Source organism: Bos indicus, chromosome X, assembly GCF_029378745.1.
Source record: "Bos indicus isolate NIAB-ARS_2022 breed Sahiwal x Tharparkar chromosome X, NIAB-ARS_B.indTharparkar_mat_pri_1.0, whole genome shotgun sequence".
In the NCBI taxonomy this organism is placed as follows: domain Eukaryota; kingdom Metazoa; phylum Chordata; class Mammalia; order Artiodactyla; family Bovidae; genus Bos; species Bos indicus.
In genome coordinates this window covers 127,590,514-127,614,919 of record NC_091789.1, presented here as the reverse complement: position 1 = coordinate 127,614,919, position 24,406 = coordinate 127,590,514, and the positions used below count along the sequence as shown (strand labels likewise).

General features: G+C 37.7%; 1 non-coding gene across 1 annotated transcript; it reads right to left on the bottom strand.

The window, feature by feature from the left end:
* Window positions 1-14,757: 14,757 nt before the first annotated feature.
* LOC139181769 (U6 spliceosomal RNA) lies at window positions 14,758-14,859 on the bottom strand. Its single transcript, XR_011565512.1, has one exon. It is a non-coding gene; the product is annotated as a U6 spliceosomal RNA (small nuclear RNA).
* Window positions 14,860-24,406: the final 9,547 nt, after the last annotated feature.

Below are 24,406 nucleotides of genomic sequence, written 5' to 3'. Positions count from 1 at the left end.
TTTTAAATATTAATTTACATTTGAGATCTTGCTAAATTATTATATATATGTGTGTGTGTGTGTGTGTACACACACACTCCCTCTCATTTGGAGTTCCTAAAGAAACATTACTTTGAATAGCAAATATTTTATTTATTTATTTCCAGTTCTTATAATATGTGTTTCTTTTTCTTTCCTTGTTAGCACTGACTAAAATTTCCAGTATAATACTGACTAGATGAGATGCTAACAGGTATTCTTATTTTATCCCTTTATCAGAGGAAAATCATCCATCATTGTATCACTAAATATAATGACTGTTCCCCCAATAACTTATCTAATTAGGTATTTGTCCCTCTATTTCTGGAGAAGGCAATGGCAACCCACTCCAGTACTCTTGCCTGGAGAATCCCATGGATGGAGGAGCCTGGTGGACTACAGTCCATGGGGTCGCTAAGAGTCGGACATGACTGAGTGACTTCACTTTCACTTTTCACTTTCATGCACTGGAGAAGGAAATGGCAACCCACTCCAGTGTTCTTGCCTGGAGAATCCCAGGGACCAGGGAGCCTGGTGGGCTGCCGTCTTTGGGGTTGCACCGAGTCAGACACAACTGAAGCGACTTAGCAGCAGCAGCATTTCTGGGTTATAAGTTTTTTTTCTTCACTGCATGTATTGAGAAGCTGTGTAGTTACTTTTTTAATATAGTAGCTTATGTTGATCAATTTTCAAAGTTAAACCAACTTGGCATTCTTCTAATGTGCACTTAATAGTTTATCCTCTTTATATATTACTGGGTTTGATTTATTAATGCATTGTTTAATATTTTTGTGTTCATATTTATGAGAAGAATTGGCCTTTAATTTTCCTTTCTTGTAAAATCTCTGTTCTGTTAAGGTATCTGGATTATGATGGTCATAAAATGAGTTAAATAAATTCCTTTTCCCCCTGTTCTTTGAAATACTTAGTTTGAAATGCATGTTATTTCTTCTTAAATGTATGGTATAATTACTGATCAAATTTATCTGAGCCAGAAGTTTTCCTAATGATGGGAAATACTCATATTTTCTATTTCTTGTGGCAGTTTCAGTAAATTTTTTTTTTACAAGGAAATTGAGTCCATACCATATAGTTTTAAAATGCACTGACTTAAAATGTTTCATAATAACCTCTTATTTTTTGAATGTCTCTTTCCCTCTTATTGCATCTTTGGGATTTCCATTGGCATCATTTTTATTATGCCAGAAAAAAAAAATCCCCTTGGTAATTCTTTCTGTAGGAGGGAAGACCTGTTTATGATGAATAGTGTTTTCTTTGTCTGAAAATGGTTTTATCTTTTATTTTTGAGGAACATTTTACTGGAAATAGAAATACAAATTGGCAGTAATTTCTTTCAGTCCTTTGGTCCCATCATCCCATTGTTCTTTGATTTCTCTCATTTTGTTGGGAAGTCAGCTTTCAGTCTTGTTTTTACTCCTTAGAAGATAATATATTATTTTCTCTCTGGACACTTAGTAGATTTGCTTTTTTGTCTTGACTTTAATCAGTTTTATTACAATATTTCTATAGATAATTTTATTTGAATTTGTCTTGCTAGAAATTCATATTCTTTAATCTGTGGCTAATGATTTTCATCAAATTAGGAAAATTATCAGGAATTATGTCTTCAAACAGAGATTCAATCCACTTTACCTCTCTGTGAGGCATCAAATTCTAAGCTGACACACTTTCTGGATCTTAGTTTTACAAATGCTTACCGCCTTGGTAGTGTTCTAATGCCTATAAATAGCTGTGTACTTTTGTTAAGTATTTTATCCATTTTGTCGTTCAGTTGCTTAGTCATGTCTGACTCTTTGTGACTCCATGGACTGCAGCATGCCAGGCTTCCCTGTCCTTCACCATCTCCCAGAGTTTTCTCAAACTCATGTCCACTGAGTCAATGATGCCATCCTACCATCTTGTCCTCTGTCATCCCCTTTTCCTCTTGCCTTCAGTCTTTTCCAGCGTCAGGGTCTTTTCTAATGAGTTAGCTCAGTTTCAGCATCAGTCCTTCCAATGAATATTCGGGACTGATTTCCTTGAGGATTGACTGGTTTGATCTCCTTGCAGTCCAAGGAACTCTCAAGAGTCTTCTCCAACACCACAGCTCAAAAGCATCAATTCTTCGGTGTTTAGTCTTCTACATGGTCCAAATCTCACACCCATACATGACTACTAGAAAAATCATAGCTTAGACTATACAGACCTTTGTTGGCAAAGTAATGTCTCTGCTTTTCAATATGCTGTCTAGATTTATCATAGCTTTTCTTCCAAGTAGCAAGCATCTTTTAATTTCATGGCTGCGGAAACCATCTGCAGTGATTTTATCCACATTTTCTGGTTATTCTTGGTAGAAAAGTTGCTCTGAATCAACCTATTCTCTCATTGTTAGAACTCAAGATCTATGGAATACGACTTAAATAGAACCCAAATTAATGGGGTTATTCAAGGAAAATCTAAGAACACAGTAATTTGTTAGTTTCTTCATCTGTCAAAAGTTATAAGTATAAATTTTGTTCTTTCAATGTTTTATGATATACTAATTTCTGTATATTATACTATATATTACATATTTTACTAAAAATGTGTTGTTTTAATGTAGTCTTTATTGTTTCTATTAGGAGAGTGTACTTTCGCTCCTCTAATTTCTCCCTAGGGTTTTCTTAGATAAATGTTGCAGTACAAGCATGGGAACTTAAAGGGAAAAATCCTTCCTTACTTCTCTCCCTAATAAAGTTATTTGGATTTATTTCTAAGCTAACCAAAGAGTGTCATCAAAGTACGTAGACTGTGAAACCACAGTGTCATATTGTGTCAAAATGTGATATCATATGGAAGTGATTTCTTCCCATAAAAATCTCTTGACTACTATTGAAGTGATAACTGAAATTGACTTATTACATTTTTATTTCAAATGTGTTTTGCATTGCTCCTCCTTAGACTCAGGCACCAGCCACTTGTATGCTCAAGTATATATGGGCTTGTATGACAATGAACTTAAAGCATTAAGGATTGGTTTTGCTTAAAGGTTAGACAGTTTGAATCAGAATTTGTACAGAGAGGATAGAGAATTGAGAGCCATGATTTAATCGCTGCTCATTGATTTCTCAGGTCCAGACTCTGAACTGATGATTAAGTCATAGGAAGAGAGTGCTGAACTCAAATTAGAAGTGGTGAGCATCAGAGGCTATGGTCTTTCTTCCTCTGGTGTTGCAGGAAACAAAGAGCATTTCATTTAATAAGGGATTGGAACAGGAGAGGAAGATCATGACAGTTTCCACTGTGATAGGCAAGTTTCTTCTATGTGCACATATGGGTGAATCCTTAGTGAATTGTGTCTTCAAGATGTAATGTATTTGCTTCTTTATTTAAAGCATACTGATGGTAGACAGTAATCAGAATATCAGATGAGAAATCAGAACTCAAACTATCATTCTGTCTTTATTGTTGACACTCTTTAATGAAGCTTTCTGTGACATTCTGCCCCCGCCCTGCCCTACCAGTTGATGATGCTGTCAATAGGGTAATTTACCAGCTGTTTCTATTCCTGGTAAGTTGAGAACCCTTGTGGAGATTTCCATATTGCACAAAGAATAATTATTTAACACTACTCTCCTAACCTGGGTAATAATAATAGCTGGAAGCTCAATTCTTTCCTTCATTATTCATTCACCAACTCATTCGATACTCAGGTCCTGAGCACTTTTGGGGCTCCAGAGACTCTGTAGCTCCCTAGAACTTCCTTTTACCTGGATCTCTACTCGTGTCCAAAATAGTCATCATTGCTTTGATGGTTCTCTCATGCCTTCGACCAGATAATTTTTAAATGTATCCATTTGTTTTAATGCAAAATTTCTAGTTCTTAGCAGAATATTGATTTTTGACCCCTAAAAACTACTCTGTACTCACTTTGTGTCTTTTCAGAGTACAGAACCATAAAAATGACTGTGTAGTGCAAAATCATGAAAAATGATCTTAATAATCAGTTGAGAAAATTGTGATTATTCTCACACCTTTGAAAATTCTTATCAAAATATTCAGTTCAGTTCAGTCACTCAGTCGTGTCCGACTCTTTGCAACCCCATGAATCGCAGCACACCAGGCCTCCCTGTCCATCACCAACTCCCGGAGTTCACTCAGACTCACGTCCATCGAGTCGATGATGCCATCCAGCCATCTCATCCTCTGTCGTCCCCTTCTCCTCCTGCCCCCAATCCCTCCCAGCATCAGAGTCTTTTCCAATGAGTCAACTCTTCACATGAGGTGGCCAAAGTACTGGAGTTTCAGCTTTAGCATCATTCCTTCCAAAGAAATCCCAGGACCGATCTCCTTTAGAATGGACTGGTTGGATCTCCTTAAAACTGTCTTATTTTCAGTTTAAATGTATATGGAGATAAAATAATAATTGTGTAGTACTGTTACTTAAAATGGAGACATTGAGAATTAAGTGTTGCATTTCTCTTGAACAGATTATCAAAAGCAATTTGAATAGTCCTTGCTTTCTTCTTATCATGTAACTTGTATCACAGAACAAGTCTTTTCTATGCTTTGGTGAATTATCATACTTTTCTTCTAAGAGTGGATCAACTTCCAGTGTTTTATTCTTTTTTCATTCAGTGTCATGAAATATCTCCAAGAGTTCCCTAGAACTCTTGTAAAGATTTTGTTGTTGGCATCACTTCCCGTGGACCTTAGCATCCTTTTTGTCACAGCCACTGCTCTTGATTATATCACTAAGTTCACCTTCCCAAACTTCCTCTGACTGCATCTTGAGAGTCCCTTCAGTGGTGGTGATACCATTCCCACAGTCAACTATTTCTTTCATACATCTATGTATGTTCTATTTGAATTTCACTTCTAGGATGATCACTTTGTGGGTTTTTTGTTTGTTTGTTTATACTAATGGGTTTATTTTTACTGCAACTCTGTATGATAGGACATATTTTGTGCATTTTATAAGAAAATTGAGGCAGGGAGGGGTTAAGTAACTTGCTCACGTGTATGTACGGAGTTAAGGGGGGAGGTGAGGCTTAAACCACAAGGCTTCTTCTTACCTCTTCATTGGTCAAAGGCTTTGTGTGTGATGGGAACCATGCTCTAATATCACTTTCATTTTTTAAAAAAATTTATTGGAGTATAGTTGATTTGCAATGTTGTGTTAGTTTCAGGTGTACAACAAACTTTCTATTTCTTTGTTGCACTTACATTTTGTTGCCCAATTCCCTATTTGGATAATCCATTAAAGCAATGTCACATGGATTTATCATGGGGAAACAAGAGGCAACACAACTATATACTTTGCTATGTGTGTGAACTGAATAATAGATGCTCAGTGACTAATCACTGACAGATTTAAAAGAAGGGACTTGATTTGTCCTTAATCATTATATAAAGCTGTTTTCCAGAATCATCTGTGAACTGAAGAGCTAGCATCTTGGTTTGTACTTTAGTCAATTTCTCACAGTTAATATACTGTGGTAACTGAAATTTGAATTGTTTTGTCTAGGACTGGTATTTTTTAACTAAACTGGGATAATGGAAATTTTTGTGTAAGAGGACCATGTGAAGGGAAAATTTTATGTATAATGCAAGTATTTTCTGCTGAGTGTAAATCTCTTACCATGAGTGAAACAGGCTGGTGAAGTCACCATGAAGTGACACTTTTCTCAGGCTTTTGAGCAGGCATTTCAATAGATGACAAATTCAGTTGCTTGACTTTTATGGCCTGCTGGCATCTCAGTATTTCTAGTTCCTCTTTGCATAATGAGAGATTCCTTTATTCAAATAACATTTAATGAGGTACTAAGTTTAGAATGCCGTGTTGGCCAAATAGAATATGAAACAATTCAGATACTTGACAGTTCACAAATGCAGAATGACTCATGAGTGTTAATGGAACCAAGAAATTTCACTTAACCTGACTGTGGACCAGGTCTAAAAGGGAAGCGAGCCAGGTGGAAGATTGTGAATAAAATGAGACAGAGCAATTGCAGGTGGCTGTAACTGTGCACTGAAGGAGAGAATGGTGCTGCTGGACACCAGCTGTGGTGCTGCTATGCAGATGAGCCAAACTGAACTGCCAGTGTTTTATCATTTTCATCTGGTTCATTCATTACTTATAATCACCAAATTATTTTTAATATTTTCACTTAGGTAGAGTAGTGTTGGAGGGATATCAGTTATTATATGAAAGCCAAACAAAATATGTCCCCTGATGTGACATTGTGAAGTTGACTGTATGGCACAAAATAAATAATGTTCTGTAACTCTGGCTGTTACTATCACCACTGACTCATGGAAAGAGCTGGAAGCCACTTACATTTTTTCATGATTTGGCTTCTAAGCTGTTTAAGAATAATTATAAGCACCTGCCCACATCACAGAGATCTGGGATTTATGTATTGGTTTTTAAATACTTTGAAATTTTGGGGTAAAATGTAAGATTATTTTAAATATCATTACTAAGTTACTTCTTGAATCAAATCATTTTAGTAATAGATACTATCTGAATTTTAAATAGTTTTTAATATTCTGTGCATGCCCAAATGAATAATTTAGATATCAATGCAAATTAGTAATTTCACAGAAAGTGGTAATATGGGTAATAGGACTTCTAATATTCAGGGGTGTAATTGTGCTTGTAAGTGCTTTGTAGAGGATATATTAGATTAAGTCATATGAGGACCATTTTTGTAGGTCAAAATGTTAAAGTACTAGGAATTTCATGTAGTTTAGCCTAAATTAAGGCCAAAGATTAATTCTATTTCCATTCTTTACCCTAGCTAATTATTTTAATCTCTAAATCCTACCTAATTTCTCAATTTTAAGTTGGGTGTGATATAGTCTGCCATTTAAAAGGTGTAAGAATGAGTGGGAATATTTTTGTCTATACATCCCTCTGTATGTTTCTCCTACTTGTCTGTCTATAAAGACTGATAAATCCTTTATTTACTGGCTCTGTGAAGTTGACCAAGTTATTCAAGACTTTTAACCTTATTTTCAACTGTAGAATAATAATAGTAAATACTAAATCAAACCACTATTCAGATTAAAGGAGGCAACTTGTATTAAGTATATAAAATAGTACCTGGCACTTGCTGCTGCTGCTGAGTCACTTCAGTCGTGTTCGACTCCGTGCGACCCCATAGACGGCAGCCCACCGGGCTCCCCTGTCCCTGGGATTCTCCAGGCAAGAACACTGGAGTGGGTTGCCATTTCCTTCTCCAATGCGTGAAAGTGAAAAGTGAAAGTGAAGTCGCTCAGTCATGTCTGACCCTCAGCAGCCCCATGGACTGCAGCCTATGAGGCTCCTCCATCCATGGGATTCTCCAGGCAAGAGTACTGGAGTGGGGTGCCATTGCCTTCTCTGACCTGGCTGTTTAACAAATGTCGAGTATTACTTTTATACCTTCAGAGCAGAAATAAAGCATTATTCCTCATGTTTAGTCCTATCTTTACTTTTCTGTCTAATCAGAAAACTTTCTGTCGTATGGTATTGGTGTGATGAATAAAATACTCTGATTAAGAAAAGTACCATATCTATCATTCAGTTGTACATAATAAGTAGGCAGCTAAAATGCTTAATTAACTTAGTTTCTCATTTAAGAAAATAGATTACAGTTCACTTCCAGATTATTTGAAATATAATTTGTTTATCAATTACTATGAAAGTATTTCAGAATGCTGTAAAGCCTGAGGGTCTTATAACCATATGTTATGATTGCATTATGGATTTGTAGGTGAGTCAATGTTATCAATAGAGTCATGGATACAGCAGAGTGTATTGTGTGGTCTGATTCATCTTTAATTCCTTAACAAAATTTCTTTCATTATTGGAAGGAACAGTTTCCTTTTTCTTTTAGTAACCTTTTCTCCATAAGTGGTCATCTAAATGGAGTGTCTCATATTAGAAGCTACTGCTGTGGTGCCTTTTCTGCAAATATCAATGGTAGCTATTGGAAGAGCACTGGTATCCATGTTGATCTTGCCCTGTTTGAAAAGCAGTTGTGCCAAGGCTGTCTTGTTTGCCTCTATTTGATCACACTCAAATTCACTATCTATCTGGCTTCTGACTCTTGGCTCTTTCTCTGCTATTATGACCCTGCTTCTCTCTCTGGACTTGGTGCCTCTTTCTGGTCTACCTGGCTTTGACTCTTGGCTTCTCCTCAAAGACTTTGGCCTGGCTTTTGACAGGAAGCTCTTCAGAGCATCCTGAATGTACTGCTTTCTTCAGAGTCTATTTCCTTGCCTCTAATAAGCTGGACCAACAACAAGCTGGCTTGACTGGCCAGTGGATTCAGTGATGCCAAAAAGCATTGAGAAATGGTCATGTTCACCCGGGCTCTATGAGAAGCTTTGAACTGATGCAGAATCATTTCCCTTAACAACCGTCAATTACTCTTGGGGGAAAACAGACTTTGTAAGTCAAAATAAATGCTTGACATTTTAGGAAAAACGTTATTTGAAGAATAGAGTTTTATGTAAAATTCTAGGGGTTACATGGCTGTCATTTGTCCCTTTCTCTATTCTGCATTACTATCAAATACCACATTTTTATAGACATAAAAAATGTAGCTATATACTTATGCTGTAAAAAAGCTTGGCACTAATGCCATCTTCTATCAATGTTGATGGTTATTAGAAAAGTCTTGCTATTTCTGCCACACAGAAGAAAATGCAAGCAACATAAACTTCAAAGTGTCAGATTAGAGAGCTTTCATGATACTTGAAAGGTATCTTTCAAGGGGCTTCCCAGGTGGCAGAGTGACAAAGAATTTGCCTGCCAACGTAGGAGATGCTGGAGATGTGGGTTTGATCCCTGGGTCAGAAAGCTGCCCTAGAGAAGAAAATGGCAACCTGCTCAAGTATTCTTGCCTGAAAAATCCCTTGGCCAGAGGAGCCTGGCGGGCTACAGTTCATGAGGTCACAAAGAGTCAGACGTGACTGAGCACGGACTATGATATTTGAGGTCAGTTTTCCAACAAGCATTTTTGTAGGCATGATTAAATTCTGTGTGATTTTCAAGTATCACCATAGAAATGAAAAGTTTCTCATTGTTTTATTTATATGTTTGACATAAAACACAGTCTCAAATAATAAAATACAATGGAAAGTGTTGACATTTTCAGTTTTCAATTAGCAATGTTGTTTTTTTTTTTATTTTTCAAAAATAGACTTTATTCTTTAGAGTAGTTTTAGATTCACAGAAAAATTGAGTGGAAAGCACAGAGGGTTCCCATCTATCCACCATCCCCCACAACACACACAACCTCCCCCACTCTCAGCATCCTGCACTGAGTGGTACATTTGTCACCATCAATGAACCTTCATTGACACATCATAATCACCCAAAGGCCATAGTTTATATCAGGGTTCACTCTTGGTGTCTTACATCCCATGCTGTGCTGTGCTTAGTCACTCAGTCACGTTCGACTCTTTTCGACTTCCATGGACTGTAGACCACCAGGCTCCTCTGTCCATGGGGATTTGCAGTATTGTTTTAAGCACTTCCTTTGAAGTAAAAATTTGCACAGTTTTAACATTTATAAATGAAAGCATTTGTACACCCGTGGCAGATGCATGTTGATGTATGGCAAAACCAATACAATATTGTAAAGTAAAAAAATAATAATAATAAATTAACAAAAAATAAAAATAAAAAAAATTAATGAAAACATTTGGCTGATTGATTCTCATGGTTGAATCATGAGAGATGCTTATTTCAGGAAACTGAAAACTGCATTTTTTTTTTCTATTACTGAATCTGGTTAGTGTCCCTGTGTAGCCATTTGTTTTAAACATGTCAGCTTCTTTACAGATTTATGGTCATGGTAGGGGAGGGAGAGAGTGAGGTGACTTAAGAGAGTAGTATTGAAACATACATATTACCCACCAGTGGATAGCTGGTGGGAATTTGCTGTGTAATGTAAGGAACCCAAAGCTGGTGCTCTGTGATGACTTAGAGGAGTGGGATGGGGAGAGAGATGGGAAGGAGTTTTAGGAGGAGAAGGAGACATATGAATACCTATGACTGATTCATGTTAGTGTATGGTGGAAACTGTCACAACATTGTAGAGTAATTATCCTCCAATTAAAAATAAAATAACATTTAAAAAATTAATGAAATTTTGCCTTGAAATTAAGGATTCTAAGTTCAAAGCCAGTCTTTAAATATTGGTAAGGCTGGTCAAAAAGTGAGAAGCAGTGTACAAAAGTTTACATAGAGCATCAATTGTTTCTGCCATGCAAGAAGTTACTCTTTCAACACAGGTAAAACACTGAGTTGCCTTGGGGGAAAAAAAAAAAAGTGAGGTTTCTTTCTTTATTTTAAGCAATCACTGATTGCTGATGTTATAATATTTAAGTGCTCTGGGAACATCCGTAGGTAAAGCCAAGGTCAGTGTTTTGAATATGGGACCAGGATTGAGACATTTTTCTAAGGTCAAAGACTGACGTGAAACTGGGGCCAGTTATGTTACAGAAGAATCCAAACCAGTTCTAAGATCATAGTTGACTGGTCCTTGGCAGAGGCTGAAGCCTTTCAGAGACAGCAGAAGCTCAAGCAGTTGTGTTCAGTGGGGAGCTCTGGTGGGGCGTTGTGGGGACCCAGACTCTAGGAAACTAGGCTGCAGGCAAAGTCAGTGAAGTTAGAAGAGTGGCTGCAGGAACAGTGGTAGAAAGTAATCAGATATGATCAGGGAACAGTGAAGGGAATCCAGCTACTGAGGATTCAGAAAAAACAAATGGTCAAGCCAAGTTTTTGTTGCTGCACGTGGGCTTTCTCTAGTTGCAGTGAGCAGGGGGCTACTCTCTAGTACAACATTAGTACTCAGCCCGGAAAACAAGCATCAGAATTGGCTTCTCATTGTGGTGACTTCTCTTGTTGCAGAGCACAGGCTCTAGGTGCATGGGCTTCAATAGTGGTGGCGCACAAGGCTTAGTTGCCCCGTGGCATGTGTGATCTTCCCAGACCAGGGATCCAACCCGTGCCACCTACATTGGCAGGCAGATTCTTAGCCACTGAACCACTGGGGAAGTCCTGTATTAGAGTATTATGATAAAAGAAGCCAGATTATTGTAACATGAGCCTTGTCTAGGATGCTGGCAGCAAAAGAGAAAATTCAAAGGTAGGTTTGAAATGGATCATGAGGGAAGAATTGATTGAATTTGTGGGTTTGTTGGAGGTTGGGAAGGGGCCTGTGAGCTTTTTAAATTTAGTGTGCCTGAGACCAGTGAATAGAAAAAGATAGGCTGATAGGAGTGGCTATTTGCGATGAGGAGGATGTGTTTAATGTGATTGTAGAAATGGTGATATAAACCAGTGTGCCATATGAGAAATGTTACTGCATGTCTCTCTGCTGTGAACGTTCTTTCCTTTTCTACATAACCATTTTGTTGGCAACAGTAACATTTCTGTAGCTTGCAGTCCTGAGCGAACTACTGAGATGAAAATGAAGAAGGCAAAACATTTAAACTTAGAAAGAATAATTGCCCTTCTTAATAATACTCATTTAAAATTAAAAATAAAGGATGTTGAAGTATACAATCTTTAAGCTAGAAAACTGAATTCAATTAAGTATATTAAGATACTGAGGCTGTAGACAGCTCCAGGGCATAACATATATGTGGCTGTGTGTATGAAATCAGTACATTAGAACATTACATTATACAATCTGAGCAGCTTTCCTTGATGATATCAAAAAAGCATTCAGAAACAAATTTTAAAATAACACGATTTGAAAGTCAACAAATATGACTAATTAGAAGTAAAATGAAACCAAATATTCTATTCCCATCAAACAAATGTAAAGCCAAAGAACAAAATGACGAATGTACAAGACTTACATGAAGAAAATTATGAAACTTTAAGCAGAGTCTTAGAATTGTTAAATGGAGATACATACTATTTTTCCAATGGATGCCTTAGAATTATAAAGATGATAATTATACCTCATCAGTTTATACATGTAACACAATTCCTATAAAAATCCCAATAGTATGTTATTTTTTCCTGATCTTGACAATAGGGATTCTTTAGTTTGTTGTTAAGTCGCTAAGTCGTGTCTGAATCTTTGCCATCCCACGGACTGCAGCACATCAGGATTCCCTGTCCTTCACTCTCTATAGTTTATCTGAACAAATATACACATGAGAATAGCATGGGCAAAATTTTAAAAGAAATGTATAGAGAAATATGTAACATTGCCATAATATTTAATCTAAAGCATATTATAATGTATTAGAAAACTACAGCGATTAAAGTGAGTATTAGTTTACATATAGATAGAAAATTGAGAAGATGTCAAAGTATAAAAGTAATCATAATTTGAATATAAATTTATCATACTATGAAGTTAGCATTTCAAATCAGGCTTTAAATGTTGGACTCCAATAAATGATATAGAAGCAGCAGGTTAAGTATATAAGATACAATTTAGATGGTTATATGTTACCTTAGAGAAATTGCAGATATGTTTAAAAATGTTGTTGTTATTTAGTTGCTAAGTCGTGTCCAACTCTTTTGCAGCTCCATAAACTGTAGCCTGCCAGGTTCCTGTCCATGGGATTTCCCATGCAAGCATACTGGAGTGGGTTGCCATTTCCTTCTCCAGGGGATCTTCCCAACCTGGGGACTGAACCCACATCTCCAGCATTGGCAGGTGGATTCTTTACCACTGAGCCATCACAGAGGCCCACGTTAAAGATACAGATACAAAAATTAAGCAATTTAATGTGTAGTGAAAGTCGTATTGAAAATGTTATAATTTTGACACAAGGGGGCGTTTCATTAGGAGGGACATGACAGTAAACAACAGATACCATGAAGAGAATTATAAACGTGAATACCTATGTTTTAATAATGTCTGTTTACCTAAATACAGGTAAAGTCTCCTGGAAAAATACAGCATAGTGCAATAGACAGAAAGACTGACAATAAAAATTCTTACCAAGTAATAAGAAAAATATGTATCCTCAAAGCAAAAGATATGAGACATGAAGAAGTAATCCACAAAATACAAAAACATGTAAAAATCCCAAATCATTGTGGTAATCAGAAAAATTTGAATTTGCAAATATAAATTAGTATAACCTTAATATTAAGATAAAGACAAGGGAATATTACAGTAAAATCTCTCATGAAAACTGACAGATAAATTCTAAACAAAATATGTTTATATATCTGTTATGGGTTAATTACTGTCCATTCCACCTTCCCACCTCCCTTGGCAACCCACATTCCTATGTTAACCTCTTAACCCCTGGTACCTCAGAATGTGACCTTATTTGAAAATACGGTTTTTACAGAGGTTAAGAGGAAGACAATAGAATGGGCCCTAATCTGACTGATATTCTTATATAAAGAGGAAATTTGGAGACAAGTATACAGGGAGAGTGCCCTGTGAACACATGGATGGCTATCTGCAAGCCAAAGAGATGGGCCTGGAACATATCCTTCCTTCAAAGTCCTAGGAAAGAAGCACCTCTGCACACACCTTGATTTCACACTTCCAGTCTCCAAAACTGGGAGATAATAGATTTCTATTGCATCACCTAGTTTCTGGTACTTTGTTATGGCAGCTGTAGCAAATGAATACAACTGCTAATCTGGCAATGAAGAAAAAGGATAATAGATTAAAACGGAGGATTTATTATTGGGGTGAAAAAGTAATTTATATCTAAAAGTCAATGTGATTCAATACATTAACAGAAAAGGGGAGAGAAATCATGTGATTATAAAATATGTTAGTAGATCAGGAACAGTAGGAAATTCCATAATTTTATAAAGCATATCTAAAAAAATTCTATAGTAATCCATATAATTGATTGCAAAATATTGAAACCTTTCCCCCAGAGACTGGGAATGAGACAGGATACCTGCTCTGACCACTTATTTTCAACATTATAAAAGAAGTTTGAACCCGTGTAATAAGTAAAGAAAAAGAAATAGTAGGCATATAGATTAGAAGAAATAAAAATATGGGTTGTAACTGAAGAAATAAAAGTGGAGTATAAATGAGAAAAACTCAGAAGCATCTTCAAACAAACATAATTACTTAGGAACTTACAACATTTACAAAAGTCAGTTATAGCAGAAGCAAACACATAGGAAATGAAATGTTAAAATATACTACTTCCAATAGCATAAAATACCTAGGAATAAAGTTAACAAAATATGCCAAAATATGTGCAACTAACTATGTACAACATAAAGTACAAAACATTCTCAAAATAAAATCAAGACCCAAATAAATGGAGGGCTATAATAAATTTATGGGTTGGAAAATGCAATGTTAAGAGATGGCAGTTTTCCCAGTTTTTTTCTGTGGACTCAATGGAATCACAGTCAAAACCAGAGCAGATTATTTCTTTACTTCTGAAGAATCTAACAAAATGATTCTAAAATGTATATGGACATCAAAGGGCCAAAAACTAGCCAAGACAGTCTTTAGGGAGAACTAAGTGGGAAGATGTTCTTCCGAGATACCAAGTCCTATTATAAAGCTATGATGATTAAAACAGTCTGGTGTTGGTACATGGTGTGTGTGCTTAAAAGTTCGACTCTTTGTGACACCATGGACTGTAGCTCACCAGGCTCCTCTGTCCATGGGGATTCTCCAGGCAAGAATACTGGAGTGGGTTGCCATGCCCTCCTCCAGGGGATCTTCCCACCCCAGGGATCAAACCCAGGTCTCCCGCCTTGCAGGTGGATTCTTTACCATTGAGCCATCAGGGAAGCCCCCAAATATGGAATGTTTCATGGATATGTGTGTCATCCTTGCACAGGGGCCATGCTAATCTTCTCTGCTTCATTCCCATTTTGGTATATGTGCTCAATTCCAGATTGATTTCAGTACTAATAACAAAATTAAAGCCACCAAATTTTTAGGGGAAATAGAAAATATCTTCATGATTCTGGAGTCAGTAGAGATTTTCTGGACAAGATTTGAAAAATATTACCCATAAAGGAAAGAAAAATGACAAATTAGAGTACACTAGGATTAGGAACTTTTGTTCATTGAAGGACACTGGTAAGAAAGTGAAAAAGCAACCCAGAGACTATAATAGAATATTTTCAAGATCTATATCCAACAGGGACTTGTTTTCGAATACAGACAGATTCCTACCAATCAATTAAAAGCTGTGCCATAATAGAAAAATAAGGAAAAGAGTTGAACAGACAAATCACAAAAGAGGACATCTAAAAGGCTGAGAAATATGTGAAAAGGCTCTAAACTATCACCAGGCATTAGAAAAAAGAAGACGGGGAGGAGGGCGGGGAACAAACAACAGAGTTTGCTTTCCCAGAAGTCTTTGCATAAAACTACTATTTGTATCTCATCGGCCAGAACTTGTCACTTGGAAAACTCTAGTTGCAAGAGAGGATAAAGTACCTGGCTTCTCTAATTTCTCTTGTGTTACTGGCCAAAGAGAAGGAGGCTGAATATTAGTGGTGAATAGCAGGTGTCACCATCTGTGATTGAGTCAAGTGAAGTGTCTAAGAGATGTATCAAATATACGGATCTGGAGGGCAACAGAGAGGTCTGGAAATAGTAAGCAAGGTTCATAATTATGCAGCTGCTGCTAAGTCACTTCAGTCGTGTCCGACTCTGTGCAACCCCATAGATGGCAGCCCACCAGGCTCCCCTGTCCCTGGGATTCTCCAGGCAAGAACGCTGGAGTGGGTTGCCATTTCCTTCTCCAATGCTTGAAAGTGAAAAGTGAAAGTGAAGTCACTCAGTCGTATCCGACCCTCAGCGATCCCATGGACTGCAGCCTTCGAGGCTCCTCTGTCCATGGGATTTTCCAGGCAAGAGTACTGGAGTGGGGTGCCATTGCCTTCTCCATAATTATGCAGAGGGTATTTCAAAGCTGTCACTAAATAACTAAAGAAAATAGAGGTGAAGATAGAATGCCAGTGCAGAGAAAATTTTAAGAATCTGTCAGAGGGAGTCACAGTGGAGTTTGAAAGACTGCAGGAGAAAAGCCAAGTGAGAGCAGTGTTTGGGGAGTGAAGGGAAGTGAGTTGCAGGGAGAAATTAGGCAAAACTTGAAATACTAAGGCTGAATCTGAATAGGCAAAGTCTGAAAGAGTGCTATTGGAAGTCAAGAACAGGTGAAAGTGTGAACTTAGGCTAATCAGAGAATATTTAGGAGGTTGAGGGCATTTTCTCTCCAGTTCTCTAAGTATTTTATGTCAAGCATATGGAATTTGGGGGTTCAGCATGATTTGAAGGTATTTATTCAGACGATAATAGTTGGAACAAATTACTGAATTTAACACCCTCCGCAGTAGTTACACTGTCTGGTCATGGGCCCCAGGATTGAGTGTCACATCTTAAGCTCACAATGGTCACTTGCGCAAATCCTTGAGACAAACTGGAGAGTTTCTGAGTTTGTGGTCTCAGTGCTGCTTTATTAGCCTGATGGGAACCGGGATTGATATTAGCATGGTTCTCATTGTCTTCACTGAAGGTGATAATCATTTATTTCTCCCAAGTTTCCTAATAGCCATAAATGGCCTTGCTCCTGCTGTGCTTAGTTGGGGGAAAAAAAAATCAGTCATTTGTCTTTTAGCACATTCATCAATCCATTCTCATATCCCTGCTAATGGTACTGATTTTCACATGTACTATATAAACTACTGCTAAGTCACTTCAGTCGTGTCCGACTCTGTGCAACCCCATAGACGGCAGCCCACCAGGCTCCCCCATCCCTGGGATTCTCCAGGCAAGAACACTGGAGTGGGTTGCCATTTCCTTCTCCAGTGCATGAAAGTGAAAAGTGAAAGTGAAGTCGCTCAGTCGTGTCCGACTCTTAGCGACCCCGTGGACTGCAGCCCACCGGGCTCCTCCATCCATGGGATTTTCCAGGCAAGAGTACTAGAGTGGGGTGCCACGGCCTTCTCCGACTATATAAACTACCTGAATAGAAATGGGAAAAAAAATAATCTGCTGGTTGAACAAAATTGTTATTTTCAGTGAGATTTTGTGCTACTCATGTCATTTTAAAAAACTTCCATGGCTTTGGATTAAATTAACAAGTTTACAAACACCATAAAGCGAGTTCCTAGTAAAGAAGGTAACTGGTAGAGTGTACATTGAATATTCTTTCCAAAATACATTGAGGAAAAAGGGGTATATAAGATAATTTGTCTCAATGAGAATTTTTCACTTTATTGTGTTGTGTTTTAAGTGGCATTTTGCTTCAGGTTGATTTCTTTCAGCTATCAAAGCTGTAACCATTCTCTTCCAGCTTATCAGATGGTATATGCTTGGCAAATATTACATGATTATAAAGAAACTGAAGAGTTGACATGGAGAATTGCATTTCTAAGAGCATATACAAGTCTGCAGAAATCTAGTCTACCATCTCCCTGCTCACAAATTTAGTTCCTGGTTCCTATAGTTTTATCTCTTCATATATTCTCTCTACCTCTGGGAATATTTACATTTTTTAAATATTCTATTTAAATTAATATTTGTGATTTTTGGTAAATAAAAATTTCTCCCAATTAAGATGACCCCTTCTACATGCAGATCCCTTAGACATTGTGACAGCCTGGAACCAGAAAGACAAGACTGAGTCTCTACAGTTTGTTTACAAGTTGCATTATAACATGTGGCATTTGGATGGGTCGATGAAGTTATTTTTATTTAGACTTGATTTATTTTTCAGTATGGAGACATAGTGAAACATTTGCTTCAGGGTCTTCATTGGCAGTACTGAGGTTTCCTATAAGGATGACACAACTTGGAGAAGTAGCAAGCCCCAGAAATTCTGTACTTAGGATTTATCCACTGCAGTATCAGCTTCCCACTTTATACAGCCCTGTAATTGATGTAGTTCATCCTGCTTTCCTCTCATTGTATCAGTTTGTATTTAGATGTATGTAAATAAGACATCATTTTTGAGCAGTTCTCAGAAGAAATTGAACATGATTTTGCTCTTCAGATTCCTTAATTTCCTTCTTTCCCTTCCTTTCTTTTTTCCTTCCCTCCTCCTTCTTTCCCTCCCTGCTTTCCATCTTTACTTCCTTATTTTGGTCTTCCTTTGATAAAGATTTAAAAATGTCTACTATGGGTACGAAACTCAAAAAGCAGGCACAGGCTTGGCCTGAAGGTACTTAGAGTCTGACCACTTTCTTCAACAGGTGCCTGAGGCTTACACAATGAAAGTTTCAGGCAATCCAACTGGATTTGTTTGGAAGACTCTTTTAAAAACATATTTATTTATTTGGCTGTGTCAGGTCTTAATTACAGTGCATGGGATCTTTGTTGCCTCATGTGGGATCTTTCATTGCGTCATTCAGACTCCAAAGCCTGTGGGCTCAGTAGTTGTGGTGCAAGGGCTTAGTTACTCTACGGTATGTGGGATCTTAGTTCCCTGACCAGGGATCAAACCTATGTCCCCTGCATTGCAAAGTGAAAGTCCCTCAGTCGTGTCTGACTCTTTGCAACTCCATGGACTATACAATCCATGAAATTCTCCAGGCCAGAATACTAGAGTGGGTAGCCTTTCCCTTCTCCAAGAGATCTTCCCAACCCAGGGATCGAACCCAGGCCTCCCGCATTGCAGGCAGATTCTTTACCAGGTGAACCACCGTGCAAGGTGGATTCTTAACCACTGGACCACCAGGGAAATCCCTGCTTAGCAGATTCTTGACTGTGATTGAGATTTTGAGAATTTTGAGGACTGTGTTAAAAGTCCTTCATAGCTTTCTAAAGCATTTTTGGAAGGATACATTTACATGTAATTAGTATACTTCTCATAAATCATGCCTAACCAAGACCAGCTGGATGGCAGAAAGAGTTAAATCTACTAGCTTGCTTTGCATTTTTTACTACACTCATTTAAAAATAAGTAAAATTTGGAGACTATTCTTCATACTTTAACAGCCAGAATCATCTTTGCCCTCATCCTAATGAGTGCATTTTTCTACATTTTTGTCTCATATTTACACTGTGCCTCTGTTTCTTGTCATTGCAGCTTGGCAAGGGATAAGTGGGAAAATGTAAAGATTAAACATTCTATCTAGAAGAGTTTTACTTTTCCATTCATAGTCTAAGATCTTTTTTTATTAATGATTTTTAAGTACATGAGTAAATTTGATGTTAATTCTATGCTTACATGAAGATCTTCTAACATCAAAATAAATTTTTGTAGCTACATCTTGGCTTTAGTGAGATGGAGTTTAGTGATGTTGTCAAACAGTTGTTTGATTAATTTTATAAAGTCTAGTGGTTTTCGTCTTTGCAAAATTTGTTTGCTGCCAGTCGTGCTGATTTTTCCCTCAGAAATTTGAAATGGCAGCTGAATGTTTTACTAGGTTTCTTAAGAACTTTTTACTGCTAGGATAGCTGCTGGGCCATAAAACTAGAAAGAGAACTAGCATTTGGCAAGATGGTTACTGCATGAGGTTAGGGAGTTGGAAAGTTCCATTCTCACTCTGCTCCAGGCAATTGTGCAATCGAAATAGATTTTTACCCGTTTAACATGCTGTTCATCTTCAAGAAAACATATACTGCTAATGTGTTAATAGCTTCATTTGACCGAGGAAGGGATAATTTGTTGTCTGAGAATATAGTCAAAGGGCAAGTGGTCTTTGCTGGACCACAGGAGTGGATGAGCTATAAGCTTGCCCACTGTCCTAGCCATCTATGGTTTAGACGTCTTCTCCTGCCATGCTGTTTAGATTTGGATTCAGTGGAAGCTCATGGAGTTACTCACAAATCAGTAGAAGTGGAATTTCCTTCTGCTTTTCTTTCTTTCTTTCTTTCTTTTTTTTATCTGCACACTTGCTGGTCTTTCTCACATAACAGTATGGATGACAATGAGAAGACCTGGAGGGATGGTATGGGGAGGGAGGAGGGAGGAGGGTTCAGGAGAGGGAGCACATGTATACCTGTGATGGATTCATTTTGATGTTTGGCAAAACTAATACAATTATGTAAAGTTTAAAAATAAAATAAAATTAAAAAAAAAGAATAAGTTTAATCAGGGAAATGAGAACATACGAAAACAGAGGCAAACAGTCAAGGAGACCAAATAATAATAATGTAGTCATTAAGCATAGTCAAGGACGTTTAGGAAAAAAAAAAAAAAAAGAGTATCTCATTTTATTCCATTTCTCTCATAGTGATCACTTTCAGTTGTCAAATTCTGTTAAGTTAACTTCAGGATTTTCCATTTTCTTCTGATTTTACTTTATTCTTATTTTTTAACAATAAATCTATATCCTGTCAGTGTTCTAAGGAATATTAAAATATATCCTTCACAAATCTTAAGTATCACAGTGGATTAAAAGAGTCATTGTGACCATAACTTAGATTACTTTAAAGAAATTAGCAGGTATTAGAAAATTATGATAAAATGGTGGGTATATTTAGAAATAACATTTAGGTACCATTAACATCTTCATCATTTTTAAGAATGGAAATATTTTCTGTACTATGCATAACATCTCACATCTCCGTTTTTAACAATAATCACTTTCTTTTTAAATTAATGGTGTACAATTACACAATGGAGTATTACTCAGCCATTAAAAAGAATACATTTGAATCAGTTCTAATGAGTTGGATAAAACTGGAACCTATTATACAGAGTGAAGTAAGCCAGAAAGAAAAACACCAATACAGTATACTAACACATATATATGGAATTTAGAAAGATGGTAACAATAACCCTGTGTACAAGACTGCAAAAGAGACACCGATGTATAGATCAGTCTTATGGACTCTGTGGGAGAGGGAGAGGGTGGGGAGATTTGGGAGAATAGCATTGAAACATGTATAATATCATCTATGAAACGAGTCGCCAGTCCAGGTTCAATGCACGGTACTGGATGCTTGGGGCTGGTGCACTGGGACGACCCAGAGGGAGGGTAGGGGAGGGAGGAGGGAGGAGGGTTCAGGATGGGGAACACGGGTGTACCTGTGGCGGATTCATTTCGATATTTGGCAAAACTAATACAATATTGTAAAGTTTAAAAATAAAATTAAATTTAAAAAATAAATTAATGGTGTACAATTAAAATAGAACAGTCTTTTGGACTCTGTGGGAGAAGGAGAGGGTGGGATGATTTGGGAGAATGGCATTGAAACATGTATAATATCATATATGAAACGAATCACCAGTCCATTTTCGATGCAGGATACAGGATGCTTGGGGCTGGTGCACTGGGATGACCCAGAGAGATGGTATTGGGAGGGAGGTGGGAGGGGGGTTCAGGATTGGGAACACGTGTACACCCGTGGCAGATTCATGTTGATGTATGGCAAAACCAATACAATATTGTAAAGTAATTAGCCTCCAATTAAAATAAATAAATTTAAATTTAAAAAAATAAATAAAATTTTAAAAAAAGTAAATGCAGAAAAGTAACAACAAAGTAAAACTCCCTGAAAACATATAGAAGAGCCAAAACAAATCAAAACATCTTTCAAATAAATTTTAAGCATGAAGATAATTGTTTAAAATAAAGTGTTGTCTATGCCTTTTATATTAATGATGTTAATTTTTAAATAAATTATACATGCTCAAAATTAGAACAAAAGTACAAAAAAGGACTCATCCAAAATAGAAAGAAATAAAAATTTTCTTAATAAATGGAATTAAACTATAACATTTTTCATTCCAAATATCTTATTAATAGATATGGAGAGAAGGATATCTGGAAGGATAGAGAATATTCTTATAAAAATAAACTTATACTGTGCATGCAAATTTGAAATTAAATTTTATCTGAATTCAACAGGAATAAAAGAGGTAAAGGTGTTGGCTAAACTTGCTTCCTCAAAGGTTATGACTTCCCCCAACAACTTGATTGAGATACAGTTGACATAGAACATTATGTAAATTTAAGATGTACATGTTGATTTGATACACTTATGTATTATAAAATGATTACCACCGTAGGTTATCTAGCACCTGCATGATGTCATGTAATTACCATTTTTTTAAGGTTAGAATATTTAAGATTTATGAGATTACCAACTTTCAAGTACATATATCAGTATTATTAATTATACTCACCCTGCTGTACATTGCCTTGATTCATGGACCTGACATTCCAGGTTCCTATGCAATATTGCTCTTTACAGCATCGGACCTTGCTTCCATCACCAGTCACACACACAACTGGGTGTTGTTTCTCCTTTGGCTCCATCTCTTCATTCTTTCTGGAGTTATTTCTCCACTGATCTCCAGTAGCATATTGGGCACCTACCGACCTGGGGAGTTCATCTTTCGGTGTCCTATCTTTTTGCCTTTTCATACTGTTCATGGGGTTCTCAAGGCAGGGATACTGAAATGGTTTGCCGTTCCCTTCTCCAGTGGACCACATTTTCTCAGAACTCTCCACCATGACCCATCCGTCTTGGGTGGCCCTACACAGCATGGCACATAGTTTGACTGAGTTAGACAAGGCTGTGATCCATGTAATTAGATTGGTTAGTTTGCTGTGATGGTGGTTTTCAGTCTGTCTGCCCTCTGATGGAGAAGGATAAGAGGTTATGAAAGCTTCCTGATGGGATAGACTGACTGAGGGGGATACTAGGTCTTGTTCTGATGGGTACTCCTGCTCAGTAAATCTTTAATCCAATTTTCTGTTGATGGGTGGAGCTGTGTTCCCTCCCTGCTATTTACCTGGGGCCAAACTATGGTGGAGGTAATGAAGATAGTGGTGACCTCCCTCAAAAGATCCCATGCATGTACTGCTACAGTCCGTGCCCCCAACCTTGCAGCAGGCCACCACCAATGCACACCTTTGCTAGAGGCTCCCGGACACCCACAGGCAAGTTTCCTGTGGGGTCACTGTTCCTTTCTCCTGGGTCCTGGTGCACAAGGTTCTGTTATGCCCTCCAAGAGTCTATTTCCCAGTCCTATGTAAGTGGGTTTAATGGTGACTTCCTCCAAGAGCACTTATGCCATACCCACACCCAGAGCCTCTGTCCCTGCGGCAGACCACTGCCGACCTGTACCTCCACAGGAGATGCTCGAACACAGTTCTGTCTCTGTCTCTCTGGGGTCCCTGGGTCCTGGTGTGCAAGGTTTGTTTGAACCCTCAGAGCGTCTCTGGAGGGAACAGGGTTTGATTCTAAACGTGAATTCCCCCTCCTACCATCTTGCTGGGGCTTCTCCTTTGCCCTTGGACGTGGGGTAGCTCCTCACAGCCGCTCTAGAAATTGGAAGTGATCGAACAAGAGATGGCAAGAGTGAATGTCGACATTTTAGGAATCAGCGAACTAAAATGGACTGGAATGGCTGAATTTAACTCAGATGACCATTATATCTACTACTGTGGGCAAGACTCCCTTAGAAGAAATGGAGTAGCCATCAGAGTCAACAAAAGAGTCCGAAATGCAGTACTTGGATGCAATCTCAAAAATGACAGAATAATCTCTGTTCATCTCCAAGGCAAACCATTCAGTATCATAGTAATCCAAATCTATGCCCTGACCAGTGATGCTGAAGAAGCTGAAGTTAAATGGTTCTATGAAGATCTACAAGACCTTTTAGAAATAACACCCCAGAAAGATGTCCTTTTCATTATAGGCGACTGGAATGCAAAAGTAGGAAGTCAAGAAATACCTGGAGTAACAGGCAAATTTGGCCTTGGAGTACAGAATGAAACAGGGCAAAGGCTAATAGAGTTCTGCCAAGAGAATGCACTGGTCATAGCAAACACCCTCTTCCAACAACACAAGAGAAGACTCTACACATGGACATCACCAGATGGTCAACACCAAAATCAGATTGATTATATTCTTTGCAGCCAAAGATGGAGAAGCTCTATACAGTCAGCAAAAACAAGACCAGGAGCTGACTGTGGCTCAGATCATGAACTCCTTATTCCCAAATTCAGACTGAAATTGAAGAAAGTAGGGAAAACCACTAGACCATTCAGGTATGACCTAAATCAAATCCCTTGTGATTATACACTGGAAGTGAGAAATAGATTTAAGGGACTAGATGTGATAGAGTGCCTGATGAACTATGGATGGAGGCTTGTGACATTGTAGAGGAGAGAGGGAGCAAGACCATCCCCAAGAAAAAGAAATGCAAAAAGGCAAAATGGCTGTCTAAGGAGGCCTCACAAATAGCTGTGAAAAGAAGAGAAGCAAAAAGCAAAGGAGAAAAGGAAAGATATAAGCATCTGAATGCAGAATTCCAAAGAATAGCAAGGAGAGATAAGAAAGCCTTCCTCAGCAATCAATGCAAAGAAATAGAGGAAAACAACAGAATGGGAAAGACTAGAGATCTCGTCAAGGAAATCAGAGATACCAAGGGAACATTTCATGCAAAGATGGGCTCGAAAAAGGACAGAAATGGTATGGACCTAACAGAAGCAGAAGATATTAAGAAGAGGTGGCAAGAATACACAGAA